The following is a 17,373-nucleotide window of genomic DNA, read 5'->3' as shown; positions in this document are numbered from 1 at the left end:
ATACGTAGGAGAAGAAATGCAAATGCTAAACATGCAAATGTTAGCTACTTACATACCTCACAGTTAAATATTAATAATAAATGTAGCTGTTTCTTAAGCTGTGTAACATAATATGCACAAATTGAATTATACACAGACTAGCTTTCTTTCTCTCTCCCATCCCCCTTTGTCAACAGATCAGCTGTCTGAAAAGAAAGTGAGAAGGTTGTACAGGGAGTAAAGGCTGCAACAGACCACAGACAAACACATGTGAGGAGCTCACTAGACTCAAGGATCTGAACTTGTGCTACTGGGCTGTGTGCATTGCTGTCTTTGCACGTTGTTTACATTCAGGAAAGCTATTTTTGGTTTCTCCAAAACAATGCTGTTCGACCTTCCTGTTTTTAAAAAGCAGAATAATTAACTTCATTAACCTCAAAATCAAAACCTTTCTACATTTTAAAGCAGATTTTTAAAAAGCAAAGCAAACCCATTATTTATTTGTGTTTGCAAACGAGTCTCCCTGGAATTCCTTTTAAGGTCATCTCTGTGAGTGTCCTTTATTAAACCTCTTAAAATATTTATTTCCCTCTCTATGTTATAAGATGATAATGTTGCTTGTATAATGACTGGCAAGGATGTTTTCCTTTCAGTTGTTTCTATACAAAGTAAAACAGATTTCACACGTTTTAAGAAGGCCATAAATTCAAGGATACTTTATGTTTGTATTAAGTTCAGATTTAGTTTACAGTTCCTTTAAAACAACAACAGAAACATTGGCCATGCTTTGAATTGTGCCCAGATACGCACAGGAAGGTATTAAAACAAATTTAAGACTGATTCGGTCCTCGGGGGGGGGGGGTTGTAATCCAAAACTTTGTAATCCAGGTTGGTGAACGGCTACTCTAGAGTAACACGGTACCTAGATTTTAAAAAGGGCAAGACCAGATTTTAAACAGGAGAGCTTGATACAGCTGTCTGCAAGGAAGCCTACTCATCAGCGGGTTCTTTGCTTGCTTTTATTGTCTAACATTTAGATAGTTGATGGTTAGACTCTAGCATTAAGAGTAAAATAAAATGGGATGTTCTCCCAAGACACCCCCATCCTAAGCAAGTTATGAACCTGCCTGCCCATTGAGATAATTGTCTGAGGCCCTCCTATGTGTCCCATTATCCTGAGAATTGTACCCAGCTGGGACCATAGAGAGAGCTTTCCGCCGGTTGTTTCCAGTCCTGGATTTTCTGCCTGAGGGATGCTCATCCCCTTTCCTCTCTAATGGCTTCCCATAGGATGGTCAAAGCCTTCCTTTTCCAGAAAAGGACATAAATAATTGTTCTCTTTTTGAAGTGGTTTTAATTGCTGCAGTTAAATCATTTTTTTTAATAGGAGGGTGCTTTCTATTTTTAAATTTTAGTGCTTTTATGGCTGCTTTATTGAATTGTGAAATTGTAACTGCGATTACGTTATTGTTTTAACTTAGCTGCTTTGGACTTGTTGAGGAAAGACTGAGTATAAAATGTTGCAGAAATAAATTACGTACAGTATTTGCAAATCATGGAATTGTAGAGTTGGAAGGGATCCTGAGGACCATTTAGTCCAAAATATCCTGCAATGCAGAAATGTGCAGCTGTCCCATACAGGAACATTATCAGCATTATCAGCACAGCAGTCTAACCAACTGAGATATTAATCTAGTCTTATTATTTTTAAAAAATATGTGAAACTACCTGGGGTTTGGCCTTAGGGACATTTTCAACAGCTGGTAGGTGCGTATTGCATCTTTGGCGTGTGGCCTGACAGAAGCAAGACAGATGATGCAATTTTACACTTTTTGACTTGCTGTTTCTTGAGATGTGCACAAATATATTTGCATGGGTACTTTAAAGACAGACAACTGGCACTGAAGAATGTATTTCTGTTCTGTAGGTTGCAGACTACTGGATGTTGGTTTGTGGCAAGTTGTATTAGAAGACTCCAAGATTCAAGAAAACAGCCCTAACAGTATGTTGGTAAGTTTAGAGGGTGGCTTGGAGGTTTGGAGGGTCACTTCACGTGGGGTGGGGTAACGAAAATGTTTGTCCTCTAAAATTAATAGGGGTATACAGTAGAAGATGAACAGAGAACTTGCGAAATCAACTTGACAGAGTTGGAACCACTCCACTGAAAAAGTCGTATAAAAGTTAGTGCCAGAAATGGCCACCTCTGTTCTCGAAATATTAAGAACATTTAAATGTATGAGCATATGACATTGCTGCATATTGTCAAATTGTGGGTCCATGATCTCTCCAGCATCTCTTTTTCAGCCTTGCTATCTGGACTTTTAATGAAGATGCCAGGATTTGAACCCGGGGCCTTTTATGCACAAAGGTTGTGTTTTACAACTGGGTGGTGGCTGTTCCTTTTGATACGCTTAGTAAAGAAATTGTGCTGAGAGTCAAGCTTCAGCTTTCTGTAAGAAGCAATTAAGGGTTAGTGTTCTTGGCTTGGACCAAGAAGACCCATGTTCAAATCCTCACCCAGTCATGCAATACACTGGGTGACTTTGTATTGTCTCTTAGGCTTGCCTATCACACAGGGTGGTTTTGCAGACAGAGCATCACTGTGAGTCTACTAATAACAGACTTTTAGGAGAAAAAGCATTCCTGCAAATACTCGTCATAACAAGCTACTAGCATTTTTTTTTCAAACTCTTTGGCAAAATATAATCAATTGGGGCTAACAGAATAACAGTATATTAAAATAACTTACAATTGCCACTTCGAGTTAAAATTTGTAAGCTAGGGTTTTAGTTGTGTGGTTGCTAAAAGCAATTGTGGTCCTTTAAAAGATACAGGAAAAGCCCTGCTTACCCTTTTGAGGCCTTTGAATTTCTGTCTGCTAACTGGCAGAATAGAACTTTGATTGAGATTTTGCATGAGTGGGATGAATGCCGGCTGTTGAAAGCCAGAAACAGATGATCATGATTTGTATCCCTACTTGGAAGTTGCTTCTTAATTGGCATGCTTGGGCATAATGATGTTCCTAACATCTTTATCATGTAAATGGCCTCTCATGGTTGAATATGTATTGATCTCTTTGGAACGCTCACAGAAGCAGTCTTTCATGTTGAGTTACCGGAACTTTGCACTTCAGCCTGAATTATATTGCTGCTTAAAGGACTGCCTCCTTGCTCGCCAGAATGTACAGTTTAAGAGGCAATAGTTCAGCTGCAGAAGATGAGTTGACTCATTTTCTAGGACAGTTTGAATGTGAGCGTGTTTTGGCGTCATCAGAACGATTGCTGTCATCTGCCCTAGCATGCTGTTCTTCCTTCCAGCAAGCCACTGAGATGATGCAGGGAAAGATGAGTAAGACTCCAAAAGGCTGCTTTTTGCCACACTTAGGTTAGGGCAGTACAATGCTTCCCAATTTCTGCACAACAACTTGGATGTCAAGGTGCCCTGCAGGATATATATGCTCTACAGGTGACAGATTATCCCTGGCTTTATCTTGCAGGCCTCTTGATCGGCAGCCACTGTGCATCTTGGTTTTTATTATTATAATCTTCCATAGTAGGGATTAATCTAGGGCAGGCATCCCCAAACTTCGGCCCTCCAGATGTTTTGGACTACAATTCCCATCTTCCCTGACCACTGGTCCTGTTAGCTAGGGATCATGGGAGTTGTAGGCCAAAACATCTGGAGGGCCATAGTTTGGGGATGCCTAATCTAGGGTGATAAATCTTGATAAGGGATGTCCAGCTTCTGTAAAATCTAGGCCTATTATGTTCTTCTACCATGTTTTGTGAGCTAAGGGGTTTAGTTTTGTTCTGCAAACATGGCTCTTTGCATGTAGTCAGGCGTCATAGTTGGCCACCGCAGTTATAGAGCAGCTGGGAATATGCAGCTGTCTTGTAAAGGGATCGAACCTACAATCTTGATGTTATCAGCACCATGCTCTAACCAATTGAGCTTTGTGGAATATCAAATGTGCAAGTTTATAAAAGTTTACAAATTGCACCCAAAAGGGGACTTGTAATAAACAGATATTTGTTCCTTTAGTTATAACTTGGCATTGTTTTACTTCTCTTTGTGATTGAAATTGTGTAAGTTGATGCAGCTAGGTGACCACTGGATCCCTTCCAACTCTACAATTCTATCATTTTAAATTGATTAACATTTGGTAAGACTTCCAGTGGCTATGTTGAAATTGCCTTTGGGACCAGATTTGGCAGGTGGGTTGCCTGTTGGCAATTTTTAGATAGAAAGTGGCATTCTTGTTATACAGTTGATAAACTTTTTTTTAATAGGGAAATAATAACGTTGGGCATCTATTGCTTATTCATATTAACTTAATCTCCCAAGAAAATCTGTAAATCTCAAACAGAGATACAATTACTCAGACCTCTCTGTGGTCTAAAATGTCATCCTGTGTTGTGGCCAGTTCCCATAGCATTTTTCCCCAAAGAAGAGAGTGCTCTTTTATTCATTTTATTGTAGCTGACACCAGGTCTCACTTTTATTTCCACAATTGCTTTTCTTCTCTTAGCAGGATATATTACTTAGTTGATTTTCTTTTACTTTCTGTGGCCTTCCTGGTCTTTTCTTCCTTCAGCACTGCTTCAACCATCCTATCCATCGCTCTCAGGGGATTGTTGCGGCTACTCCCGAGTAAAGACACTCCAGTCCGTTCTGTCTTTAAGGGTTTTATTGTGCATACTATTTACAGTGCAGAGATAGCAGAAAACATGACCTCCTAGTCACTCTCAGAATCCGGCAATGGCGCCCTTCTGCTTCAGGGCCAGCATAATAGCCTGGGCACCCCAAAACGCCGCCCTCTGGCCCTGTGTTTGGGTGCGCGCCTTAATTCAGGCACTGGAAGAGGCTGTGCTCCCTCTTCTACTTGTTGGCTAGGGCAGTGCTGGGGCTCTGCTACATCACTGAGCCTTCCCTCCTCCGCTAGTTGGCTGGAGTGGTGCAAGGGCTCTGATGCCTCGCTGAGCCTTCCCTCCATTCCGCTTCCTCCTGACCCGCTGCTACCGCTCTCGCTGGGCGAAGTGCTGGTCTGCATGATGGGGGGAGGCTCCCTGTAGGGAGTCCCCCTGACAATCCCCAACCAACTCACCCTCCTTTTGTTTTATCTTCACACATCTCAAAAGGTGTGTTTCTCCTCTGCCTTCAGGCTGTCTTTGTCGCCGCCTTGTTGGACCTTGATATTCTTATACAAACTCTGTACATCACTTTATGATGTCATGGAAGGGGACACTCGTCTGAAACGAGTAGTTGCAATTGGAAACCAGTAGGGGAAAATGCTACTAAACTTTTGTATCATTCATACAGTATAAACATCAAACCGGGTGCTCCTATGAATAAAACAGCTTTTCACCCTGTGTGTTCAGTAGCAGCACTGTTTTATGTTAAGAAAACTTGCACCCTTTGAGAGCAAAGTCCTTAATAAGATAGGTCCTAAAACTTGCTTTGGACATTGTTGAGAGGAAATTCAGTCTTCAAATCGCCAAATAACTTTGTTTTTGTACTTCTGTTAAAGATTGCTTGCATGCTTGAAGTACGAAACGTGCCTGTATAAATGAAAGTTCTACATAGCAGTTGGGCCAAGAAATGTCTAAGGAAGGGGTTTTCCCCCCTCCCTCTCTCAAATGTTACCATCAAATACAAAACAGCAGAAGTGCTTTCTGAATCACTCTCAGATAGTAACCCACACACCTGAAGTTGTTATCAGGAAATCAGAAATGCTGGAACATAGGATAAGTGTGTTGACTTCTGGCTTTGTGAGCACTCATCAACAATGTTTATAAAGTCCCAAGCTATATGTGACATTAAAAACACTGCTCAATGACAGGTGTATCTTTTAAAAACTGCAAATAACAGCCAGTGGCCCCTGAAAGTACTATAGCGGATGATGAAGCAAAGTTTATTCCCTGTCCCGTCCCAACAAATATGGTTGATATGCAAGTGCTATTTGCATTGGGAAGGAAGGTTGCTTTCTGATTGAAATAGCAGTTCTGGAGGAGAAATTTTTGGTGGAACCGTGATGGGTGGAATGGATCGAACTTCACGTCATCACCTACTGAAGTCTTGGTGTGGGAGGCAGTAGCTATTATTTGCAGTTTTCAAAAGATACACACTATGGTAAACCATTTCATACAGTCAAGGGAGTAATCCTATACACAAGAAGCTGGCGTAAAACAAGATGGCATAAAATTATGGCAGATCCAAACCCCATTCAGAAGCAAGACTACTTGCAAGGAGCAAGCATAGAATTTCTCCCAAGTGCATCGTAACCCCCACCCCCCAAAAAATTAGATGTTCCTTTCAATGGTAGGCTTGCACCTGATCTCCTGTTCCAAGTGTTCTTGCTGTTGTAAGATTTGTATAAGAACAGCAACAGTGGAATGTTTGTTTACTGTTGGGAGATCTACCACTATCTTGGAGTTATTTCCTCTTTGAAAATGAATGTGTGGGCAGTTCTGGCTGAAATATGGCAGTGTGGTGTGCCCCTTTCAAACAGACCAGCCTCCATAACCCCTTGCCTTGATTGAACCTGGTATATCTGTCACTAGTCTCAGACTGGGAAGAAGAAACAGCAGTCAGAGAATCATAGAATTGTAGAGTTGTAAGGGACTCTGAGAATCATCCAGTCCAACCACTGAAGTTAATGTGAGAAGGAGTCTTTGCTTTTTGAATAGGCAGCTGTAACTTCTGTTTCATTTTACTCTTGCATTCTGCATTTAGATTTTGTTGCCCCAAACTGTTCTCAAAATAGCCTCATATTTTTCTTGCAGAAATCTAATTTCTGGAACGCCACTTTATCGCCTACTATGTAATTAAAAATAATTAAGTCTTTGAAATTACATACTTTCGCACTCAAAAATGAGGGCCCCCACCACACCTCTGTGATTGTCTGCTGCACCTGCTATTGGTGGCAAAATGTCAGTTTCATAGTTATTTTAAAAAGCTATTTAATGAATGGGTGTAATATTTTTATCCAGATTTTCAGTTTGTAGTTGTTAACGCAGGAACTTTCCCTAGACTTTCTTTAAAAAATGAAATATGTACACTTTATCTAAAGATTTAATTAGTTTACACATGGTTTACCACAGATAACATAGGAAGAAGAATGTGTAATAATATATCTGCTTACTGGAAAGGAAGGGTCAATAAGTTCCCTGGGACTTTCTCTTAAGAAAGTGTGCACAGGATTGCAGCCAGGGCCTCTTTCCAGAGTGCTGCCTGGGCTAAGTCTTGCTTGCACACAGGGACTTCTGTTTCTTCTTCTTTGTCTGTGTGCTTCCAAAATCTGATCTGGAGGGTCCCCCAGCCCTCTGGAGCTGATTTTGAGCTGATAGCACAGTAGGGGAAATTCTGTTGTGCCCACAGAAGTCTGTTCCATGAGTAGAACTGCAGACTTGGACTGCTTCTTGAGTGACCTGTTAGGAAAAATAAAAAAGGAAACCAAAGAAAAAATGCTTTTGAATAAGAAAAAGCCACGTTACATGCTCAAGGCCAGTGCTTGAATTGTTGGGGCTGGGGGTGTTTGGGAGACCCTTAATGAAATATACACACCTGACTTCCTATCTATCTATCTATCTATCTATCTATCTATCTATCTATCTATCTATCTATCTATCTATTCTAGCTTGCTTTTCCACATATTGTTCAGTGCAGCTGAGACAAGATGACTCTGTTAACAATAAAAATATCTCAGAAGTAAGTCATCTTAGGTATAGTGGGATCTAACTACCCTGTTTCTCATATTTTAAGACATACCCATAAAATAAGCCATAGCAGGATTTTTAAGCATTCAAGGAATATAAGCCATACCCCGAAAATAAGACATAGTGATAGGCGCAGCAGCAATGTCGGCCGCGGCAGGAGGAGGAGGAAAAAAATAAGACATCCCTTGAAAATAAGCCATAGTGTGTTTTTTTGAGGAAAAAATAAATATAAGACATGTCTTATAATATGAGAAACACGGTATTGTGTCAGAGTGCAAGGATTGCAGGCCTAATGATGAAAAAGGATTGCTAGAAGTGATGACAACTGCTTCTTGCATGCATCTACTGTTTGCTGCAAATTTTTTCTTTGTGTGAAAGGAGAAAGTTCTAATAGTGGCTTCTCATAGAAAGTTTTAAGAGCAGCCTAATTAGTCAAATACAATGTGATTATCTCTCCATGAAATATCACATTTCTTTCCAGATTTCTAGTTGTGGAATTACTGGGTAGAGTGTGTTTTTGGAAATAATTCCTGCTTTTTTACACTTGGTCATTATATATATATATATATATATATAAAATAAAAGGTCAGTTTATTAGACTGCATGTAGTTTCCTCAGTCCAACCTTGACCAAGAACTACTTGTGTACCACCAGCAATCTATAAATATGAAGATGGCAAATGATTTGCTTCTGGTCTCCTCATTCTATTTTTTTAAAAAATGTACACATCTGTGTTTCTTTGTGAGCCTGCTGTTCATGCAGATGTGTTCACTCACCTAGAAAATGCTTAACTCAAGTGCCAGATTTCTTTGGGTAGGTGTCTTTTCGTGGATAACTTGTACTATCTCATTTTTTTGCACTTTTGAAGAAATGTCCCAGTGATTTTGGGGACAAGTTTGGCTTGTTTGTCTTAAGTGGCAGTCCTATAACTTGTATCCAAGGGTTGTTGAGTAAAGCCTAAAGAGATGACCTGGATTTCCCCCGAGCATCTTCCCTTTTCTCTCTCCCCCTACCCCCAACTCTTTGGCCGTTACTGAATAACCCATGGATATCTGTAAACTTGAGTATTTTTTTTTAATGAACTGCTGTTGTCATTTCCTATTATTTAACAGGACGCTTCTACCTGACAGGTTTAGCAATGATAATTTTAAAAAGGATACAAGTTATAGGACTGTCATTTAAATCAAACATGCCAAACTAATCTAATAACAAATGACGGAATACTTATTGAAATAGGGCATGCAGGATTAACAGCTGGTTCCCACCTGGTCTTTTACAAGGTTCATTTGCTTGCCTGACACCTGTTCAGATGAATGCCTCTTGCTAACTCCTTTGATCGTACTACTGTCAGTGACTGTGAGCCAAGGCGCTGCTGATCCCCTTCTGATCCTTCCCTCTGAAGTGTCACCTCAAATTTGGTGGAGCAATATTGATGGGGAGCATTGATGAATGGATTGTGTCACTTTTTGTGATCAGAATAAATTTTCCATTTCAAGTATCCAGAGTTTTTATTTTTATTTTATTGAAAAATTCAGGACCTTTGTTTGATTTGAGGAATGTTGAGTGTTTATATCTGAGAGCACATGGGTTGGGTTGTTTAGCCGGGAGGTGAGAAGCCTGTGGCCTTCAGATGTTGCTGGACCATCAACATTTCCAGTGGTCAGGGATGTCGGGAGGAATTGTTGGACGGAATCTAGAGGGCCATGGGTTTCTCATCTCTGGTTTAGCGTTGCATCACCTGATTGTATAGTTAAAGAGGAGACTGAGAGGAGACATGATACCCATTGAATATCTCATGGGCTGTCACATGCAAGGTGGAGCAAGCTCCTGCTCTGGAGACTAGTACCTGAACCAATGGATTCAAGTTACAAGAAAGGAGATTCCAACTAATCAGAAAGAAGTTTCTGACAGTAAGAGCTGTTCAGTAGCAGGTAGAACCGTCTCCCTTGGGAGGTTATGGACTCCTTCATTGAAGGTTTTTAGAGCAGAGTTTAGGTGGCCATCTCTCATCCCTGATCTAGCTGAGAATCCTGCATTACAAGGGGTAGGACTATGTGACTCTCAGGGTCCCTTCCAACACTTGTGCTTTATGAAATAATAGAGTTTTTTCCAATGGTCCATGGAATTTAATTGAAATATATGACTGGAGGGAAGTGCAGGGGTTTTTTGCACACCTAATGATGGTTTTATTTTAGGGATGGGGAACCTTTTTGGGTTTGTGGGCCAAGTCCTAATCAGGATCAGCCTCATGGGCCAAATTTGACAGGTGAAGCTGCTTGCAACCACACGGTTGTTAGGTGAGCAGAGCTTCACACCTATCAAAATCCCTCCCACAGCTTTGCAAGTGGTCCCTTGTTTCCTTCTTGTTTCTCGGTTCCTACTTGTTCATTCGCTCCCAGACTTCCCTATATAGAGGTGAATCTTAGGATAATCAGCGAGAGCTGGAATTCAAGATTGTGCCAGGGGTTTTGGCCCCATCTTGCTTCCTACTGGAGAAAGCTTTGAAACCTGTTTCCTAACACTTCAACAGAAGCTTGTCAGCTGTATTGGTGGTGCCGAATCCTCTTTTAAAAAACAAAACCCCACTTTTGCTTACATAAATATTTTTAGTGAGATCCTTTCTGCATAACTTAAACGTTAGTCTTTGAGCGCTTAACTGCTGTGCTTTCTCAAAGACTTAACTGCTGTGTTATCGAGGGTGATGGATTGCAGTGCTGTCATAATTGGTACCATGAAATGGTTCAAAGGAGATAATGGAAACGTGGTGGTGGGTTTTTTTTTTTAAAAAGATTAACTTTTCTTTTTCTTTTCAAAGGTGGCTTCCTTGCTCCAGATGCACAGTAAGTAGTCTGTAGCTGTAAACATCCCCGACTGGAAGCTGGAAGCTTTAGCTTTCAGTCAGATGTTTGCTGCCACCGGCTATTCATAAACAACGGTGGAAGAAAAAGATCCATTATAAAGATACATTATTTTAAGCTGACAGGCATGGAGGGGTGTCTTAACACTTTTTAAATAGATGCCAGGGATTTGGACATGGGGGTCTTCTGTATTCAAAGCATGCACTCTTGCCCATTCCCCCCCTTCCTCATTTTTCCTAAACCTTCTTTGCATTCTCTGCCTTAGAACCTGCCCTTTTGCACAAACGCACATATACAAAGGGGTGCGGTATACATATTATTTAGTAATATTTTACCTATCCATTTTAAACATATACTGCCCTGCATCCCATCAGAAGCCTCTTAGAGAATATTTTTTATACTTCTGCTTGCATAATATTTGTGAAGCCTCTGGAAGTTAAGCTTGGAACTGAGTAATAAAATCTGACGTTAACCATCTAAAAAGGCAGGAATGCAAGGGAGAAGAAATGCAGGGTGCTCAGGAAGCACCCTGTTTTGCGCAACAGCCTTGTGATGTCATATGTGACACCCATGTGTATGTGCTCGAACAGGCTATTCCCCACCTAAATGCCAAATATGCACTGAAAGGACAGACTGCGGTTTTCTGCCATTACGGGCTCCTTTTTAGATTACATCATTTATATTTACTCCTCCACTATATATAGCAGGCCAGCAACTAGGATTTTTAATTACCAATAGAAAATGCTTTGTTCTTGTTTGTCAGAAGTAAAGCATCGCAAGTGTTGAATCAGCAGTTTTTAAAATAGCTGATTGTTTCTTACTGGTACCCACAATAAGCATTTAGACATGATTGCTAATAACAAGAGTTATTCAGTGTTCTCGCTTTCAGATGTCTAAATATCAATATGATGCTTACCTTTCAGATACTCTTGTTAGAACAGTTCTAAAAATATGTTTCATTCTTGGCAAAGCGATTGAAGTGGATTTATTTACTCTCACATATGCTCTTACCAGCTGAAGTGGCCATATTGTTATCCTGTTTTGTTTTTATTTTATTTTCACCTACCTTCATGGCAGCACTAGAGTGTAAATCTTGCCATTCCATTTGCTCTCTGGCTCACATCATAAGCATGTACACTTCTACCTAGAACAAACTTAGGTGGTCTCTAAGGTGCTACTGGACAATTTTTAAATTTATTTTGACTGCGTCAGACCAACACAGCTACCTACCTGAATCTATTAACTATGCAGAAATTGATGGCGAGACCAATATACCAAGCTCCTCACCCACCAATGAGTTTTCCTAGCTTACGTCAAGGTGCTTGTGTACACACATGAAAGCAAACACAATGCCTTTGTAGATTCAGGTACGTAGCCATGTTGGTCTGATGCAGTCGAAATAAATAAAAAAATAAGTTGATTGATTGATTGTCCAGTAGCACCTTAGAGACCAACTAAGGTAGTTCTGGGTATAAGCTTTCATGTGCATGCACACTTCTTCAGATGTGTATCTGAATAAGTGGTATCTGATGGTATCTGAAGAAGTGTGCATACACACAAAAGCTAATATCCAGAACTTACTTAATTGGTCTCTGAGGTGCTACTGGACAATTTTTTTATTTATACTGTAATGCCTTTGTGTCATAAGCTGGTTGGGATCATATAAAGTATGCAAATGGTTCTGTGTCTAAGGGGCTTTGAAACTTGTTCTTATGAATGGTGAATCACTGACTCAAATGGCAAACAAAATTGAGGGGACTTTTAAAAGCAATTTGTAGTATGGCAGAGGGATGCTCGGTTTAGAGATATGAAAGTAAAGTCATACTGAGATCACCCAAACTCTTGGATGCATCTTAAGTTGCTCTTGGGATCCCTGCTGCAATGTGCAAGCAATTAATCTTTTAATTTTCACCTCAGCTATGCTTTAAATTCAGATTTCTGGGAGATCGTAGGGGAATGTCAATAATCATGATGGAATAGTGTGACCACTGTCTGCTTGCTTTTATTGCCTCGTGGTTTTTATTCCCTTATTTTATTCCCTTATTTTTACATTTTTGCTTGTTCTTTGGACATTAAAAACTTAACATACCATTAACAGAAAAAGGAAAGGTAATAATAATAATAATACTATACAGAGATGTGCTGTTCAAACGCAATGTGTCCTAGTTGAGATTTTAACTCCCTTAAAACGAAAGTTCTGGCTTGAGCAAGGGGGAATTAAGGGTGGAGGGTAATGTTGATTCTCTCCATTGCATTCATCATACCTGGTATCTTGAAATATTGAGGTATGGAAGCCTTTGAAGTGCATCATTGTTGTGTTCACATTGTTATCCCTGATTCTTAGTTCATGTAAACATCCTACACTCAGCTCTAACAGATGGAACGGCTGAGAGGTGGGTGTTTACTTCAACTGATTTGGAAAATCTGCCTTCCTGAACAATCAAGCCCTGAAACCGGATGGACTGTGGGAGAGGGCAACTGTCAACTGTGCTGATTTCCACCTCATTTGAATAAATGCAACCTCCAATTATCTGTTAAAGTGGTAATCCATGAAAAAGTTTGTCTTCAGTTTTGTGTTAATACTGTGTATTTGCCCTAGCAACCTTTTGTGCCAGTGGTTTGCTTCAAGATCTACGCTGAAGGCCTATTTTTAAAATTTTCCTTTCATCTGCTGTAAACCAATTCCAAATACTTTACTGCATAGTCAACGTATGTGGAATACCATATCTGTGCAAAATATGTTGCATTTTCAGTGTGACCTTGGTATAGTTCCGGTTCATGTCCTTGTTGTCACAACACGCTAACTATATTATTTGGCCTGCCATGGTAGTGATAGCAGTGTTGAAGACCCACTTAGTAACACAGTGAGTCTTCATTCAGTGGCCATGTTGAAAAGATTTGTCCTGCCCTTCGTGCATTTTTGTCTGAACTTGGGTTTTCTACCATTAAGTTTTACAAAGCCAGCAGCATTTGTAGAGGGTGTGCTGAATATATTTATGACCTTAAGTCGCTCCTCGTTGAAGCTGGCAGGCCTTTTAGTCTGAAAGAGTTAGTGGCACGAAGGTCCCTTTTCTATTCTGAGGTTCCTGTAAAATACAGGAGCAAGCAATGTGATTTAAACTGCCTTGCAGCTGTAAACTGTGATTTCCCCAGAAGGTTCGGCATCCGGCAGAACAAGTTTTGCCACCTTTGACACATAGCTCCAGGTGGCATAGGAGGAGGGGCAGAAAGTGTCAACAGGTTGCGGTAAGTAAGGAGAAGTTGTTCTCCCTTATGCAGCAGTGCATTGATGCACAGCCTTATTAAGTCTTGTCAGCTGTATTAAAGAGAAACCTCCTTTCTCAGAAGAGTGTGCCAGGCAGTCAATGCCGCTGTCTGTTCTGGCTGTCAAGGGCTAGGAAGTGCCATTGGGTGACCTTGCCAGCTTGACTGAGGCAGCATTTTTCTGGCTTCAGAACCCTGGTGCAGCAGCAAGTGCAAAAGTAGTGACACATAAGTGGCTCTGATAGTAGATACAAAATAAGATGACAATCCTATAGAAATGTTTTTGCTTTTAACTGTGTACGTGTGTATATAGGGGGGGGGGTGAAAACTGCTGGGTGCCTTTTTTAAAGCAGGGTGCCTTTTTTAAAAAGTAGGATTCCCACATTTATTAAAATGTTGCCACCCTAAGCTTCAGGAAGAAGAGCTGGACAAAAATCAAATAAGTAATTAATTTCTGCTCCTTAAAGCGGATTCCTGGTGGTATACAGGCTGGCAGAGAGCACAATCTACGGTATAGGCATTTTGTGCCTGAGATAAGGTGGTTAGGAGTACAGTGGAACCTCGGTTTATGAACACCTCGGTTTATGAATTTTCGGTTTATGAACGCCGCGGACCCATCTGGAACGGATTAATTCACTTTCCATTACTTTCAATGGGAAAGTTCGCTTCAGTTTATGAACGCTTCAGTTTAAGTACTCCATGGACCCATCTGGAATGGATTAATCCACTTTCCATTACTTTCAATGGGAAAGTTCGCTTCAGTTTATGAACGCTTCAGTTTATGAACAGACTTCCGGAACCAATTGTGTTCATAAACCAAGGTACCACTGTACTGTATGGGAACAGTATATAGCTCAATCATGAGAAGGAGGTGGCTTTGAAGAGGCATATCCTAATTTTGTAAAATACTAATAATAAAGCTGGGCCCATCTGGATGCAATTTTATTTGTGAACCCCAAGGTTTACCCTGTCTGACAACGAATGCCCAAGATCTTTAGCCTCTAATGCTGCACGAGTTTTTATAGGTGGGTTGCTGATCACACCCACCTGCATTTTGTTCTCCTCTCCCCCCCCCCCCGGGCAACCTTCCAGCTTTCGTCTTGCCTCTAACGGGGAGTGGGTGGGTGCCCCTCGTCCACTTATTTAATCTGTTCTTGGGGATTGTTTATCTCAGGAGCTGTCCAGCCCCACAGAGATGCTGAACGCCTGTGTGGCTGAATTTCCTCTTGACTGCTGTATTGATCCTGTGCTGATGCAAGATAACTAAATAAGAGTGATATATACCTCTGTAAGGTTTTAAGCACTGCCTTTTTATTACAGATCTTGAGAATATTGGAAGTTTGTTTCTCTCTTGGACAATGCCCAGCTATCTCTTGCATAAATAAATAAATATTCTGGATGTAAAATTTTAGACTGGTTGGTCACTTATTTACATTCAAGTTATAAGCTGGTTTTGTTGTACTGAGAATTTGGAATGGTTTAGCAGGGTCTGAAGCTGAAAAAAAGGGCATGCATGAATACCCATATGACATTCTGCTCTGAAAAAAGCAAGCTGGTTTATTTATTTATTTTAGCCTTCTCTTGTACTTAAATATATGAAAACAACTGATGGTGGTGTTAATCTCCCTAGAATAACTTTTTTGGGCCACTAGCTTAGCCTAACGTAGCTCACAAGATAGTGAGCCCAGGTGTCAATGTTTATATTAAACATTTGGGTGGGGTGTATAAAATAAAACCTGAGTTACACTGTCTACAACAAAAAATGTCTACAACAAAAAACTGGCTGTAATTGGTTTGTAGGATTGTACAATTTTAAAACAGCAACACTGAATGTATTTTTTGTTACTTCTGGAGATTTTTTTCAATAAAAACATTTTTTAAAAAAACAACAACAGTATTTGTTGCTACTATTTCCTTCTTGGTAGGCACATTACTGCCCAGTCACAGTTAGACTAGAATACCGGGTTTCTTAATTTTCCTGGGTTTCTACCGATGGTGACTTGTTCGCAAAGTACTTTAAGGATAAAATTGCCTGCGTCTGCCAGGACCTTGACCCCCGTTACAGTAGATGAATCTTGAGAGGTGCCCAGAGCATTGTCTAGTCCTGTTGTGTTGGATGAATTTCCGTTAGTAAGGCTCAAAGACGTGGACTAGGTGCTTGGATGGGTCAAGGTGAGCACTTGCACTCTGGCTCCTTGCACCTCTTGGTTGATAAAAACTAGTGAGGGAGCAGCTGGCTGGGCCAGGGAGATTAATGCCTCCCTGTGAGAAGGATGGTCCCTGCTTGCTTGAGGGAGGCAGCGGTAAAATAATTATCAGTAATTTTTTTAAAAAAAACATAAAAAGAGAAACCCTCACTGGATTTGGAATATCTAAGTAATTACCAGCCAGTTACCAATATCCCCTTGGGCAAGTTTCTTGAGTGGGTGGTTGTGGACCAGATCCAGGTGTTCTTAGAGGAAACTGATTTTCTGGATACATTTCAGTTGGGGTTTCGGCCTGGTTTTGGCATAGAAACTACTTTGGTCACCTGGTATGATGATCTCTGTCTGGAGAAAGACAGGGGAAACATCTTAGTTGATTTCCCCCCAACCTCTCTGTGGCTTTTGAGTTACACTTAATTCCGTGTATTACAGCCTAAGCCCATTGGAACAGTTCCACTCTGGGAAATGTGGAATGTATAGTACACGCTTCGCTCTCGTGTGCAATGTTCATACAGTCACAACTGTCTTTAAGTTGTGCTTACTATATATATATTGGCACATTGTACTTTTCTCTGGCTGATGCTTCAGGACTAGATTTATTAGGGCCCGTGCTTTTGAGGAAGCGTCACACTTCCTCTCCTGAAATGTGGTACACTTCTTCCTCAAAATCGCTCATTTCTTTTTAAAACAAAACAAACAGAATGTTAATAGTAAGTTGTTGTCGTTGTTTAGTCGTTTAGTCGTGTCCGACTCTTCGTGACCCCATGGGCCATAGCACGCCAGGCACTCCTGTCTTCCACTGCCTCCCGCAGTTTGGTCAAACTCATGTTGGTAGCTTCGAGAACACTGTCCAACCATCTCATCCTCTGTCGTCCCCTTCTCCTAATGCCCTCCATCTTCCCCAACATCAAGGTCTTTTCCAAGGATTCTTCTCTTCTCATGAGGTGGCCAAAGTATTGGAGCCTCAACTTCACGATCTGTCCTTCCAGTGAGCACTCAGGGCTGATTTCCTTCAGAATGGATAGGTTTGATCTTCTTGCAGTCCATGGGACTCTCAAGAGTCTCCTCCAGCACCATAATTCAAAAGCATCAATTCTTCAGCGATCAGCCTTCTTTATGGTCCAGCTCTCACTTCCATACATCACTACTGGGAAAACCATAGCTTTAACTATACGGAGAATTGCCGAAGAATTGATGCTTTTGAATTATGGTGCTGGAGGAGACTCTTGAGAGTCCCATGGACTGCAAGAAGATCAAACCTATCCATTCTGAAGGAAATCAGCCCCGAGTGCTCACTGGAAGGACAGATCATGAAGCTGAGGCTCCAATACTTTGGCCACCTCATGAGAAGAC

At 40.8% G+C, this 17,373-nt stretch overlaps 1 protein-coding gene across 3 annotated transcripts in view; it reads left to right on the top strand.

The window, feature by feature from the left end:
* ZFAT (zinc finger and AT-hook domain containing) overlaps nt 1–17,373 on the top strand; it is a 104,178-nt gene that overhangs the window by 9,117 nt on the left and 77,688 nt on the right. Inside the window, exons 2-3 of one of the 3 annotated variants that reach the window (XM_088675986.1) lie at nt 177–249; nt 1,907–1,989. The gene's annotated coding sequence lies outside the window, so the exon portion shown is untranslated. Of the gene's footprint in view, nt 1–141; nt 250–1,906; nt 1,990–17,373 lie in introns of those variants that run through there. The other 2 variants (XM_088675987.1, XM_088675988.1) reach the window with 2 other exon arrangements.

The sequence above is a fragment of the Zootoca vivipara genome, chromosome 8 (genome assembly GCF_965207765.1).
Source record: "Zootoca vivipara chromosome 8, rZooViv2.hap1.1, whole genome shotgun sequence".
Lineage (NCBI taxonomy): Eukaryota > Metazoa > Chordata > Lepidosauria > Squamata > Lacertidae > Zootoca > Zootoca vivipara.
Note: the sequence above shows the minus strand (reverse complement) of the source record. Positions and strands in the feature narration are given on the sequence as shown.